Source organism: Gavialis gangeticus, unplaced genomic scaffold (genome assembly GCF_001723915.1).
Source record: "Gavialis gangeticus isolate Ggan-Ray unplaced genomic scaffold, GavGan_comp1, whole genome shotgun sequence".
Classification (NCBI taxonomy): domain Eukaryota; kingdom Metazoa; phylum Chordata; order Crocodylia; family Gavialidae; genus Gavialis; species Gavialis gangeticus.
In genome coordinates, this window is record NW_017729031.1 from 21,674,168 (window position 1) to 21,674,657 (window position 490).

At 55.9% G+C, this 490-nt stretch overlaps 1 protein-coding gene across 1 annotated transcript in view; it reads left to right on the forward strand.

The window, feature by feature from the left end:
• TMEM163 (transmembrane protein 163) overlaps nt 1–490 on the forward strand; it is a 290,879-nt gene that overhangs the window by 39,409 nt on the left and 250,980 nt on the right. The window lies entirely within an intron of this gene.

The following is a 490-nucleotide window of genomic DNA, read 5'->3' on the forward strand; positions in this document are numbered from 1 at the left end:
AGGAAACAGGGACTCTCCCATTGCCTGCTGGTCCCCCTTAGGAAGTTTTATAGGTGGCCATGAGATCCCCTCTCAGCCTTCTTTTGTGGAGGCGGAACAGGTGCTTAGGAGGTCCCATAGCCTCTCCTTGTAGGGCCTGTCCTGCTGCCCCCTAATTGTGTGAGTGGCCCTCCTCTGGACCCTCTCGATGCAGTCGCATCCCTCCTGAAGTGCGGCACCCAGAACTGGATGCAGAACTCCAAGTGGGGCCTGACCAGTGCCGCATAAAGGGGGAGGATCACCTTGGACCTGCACGTGATGCATCTGTGGATGCATGACAAGGTGGGGTTGGCCTTCCAGACCGCATTCCCAAATTGACGGCCCATGTTCATCTTGGGATCAATAGCGGCTCCAAGGTCCTTTTCTGCCTCTGTGCTGATGAGAAGGGAGATCCCCAGCTTGTAGGTATGCTGCTGGTTCTTTCTCCCCAGGTGCAACACCTTGTACTTGT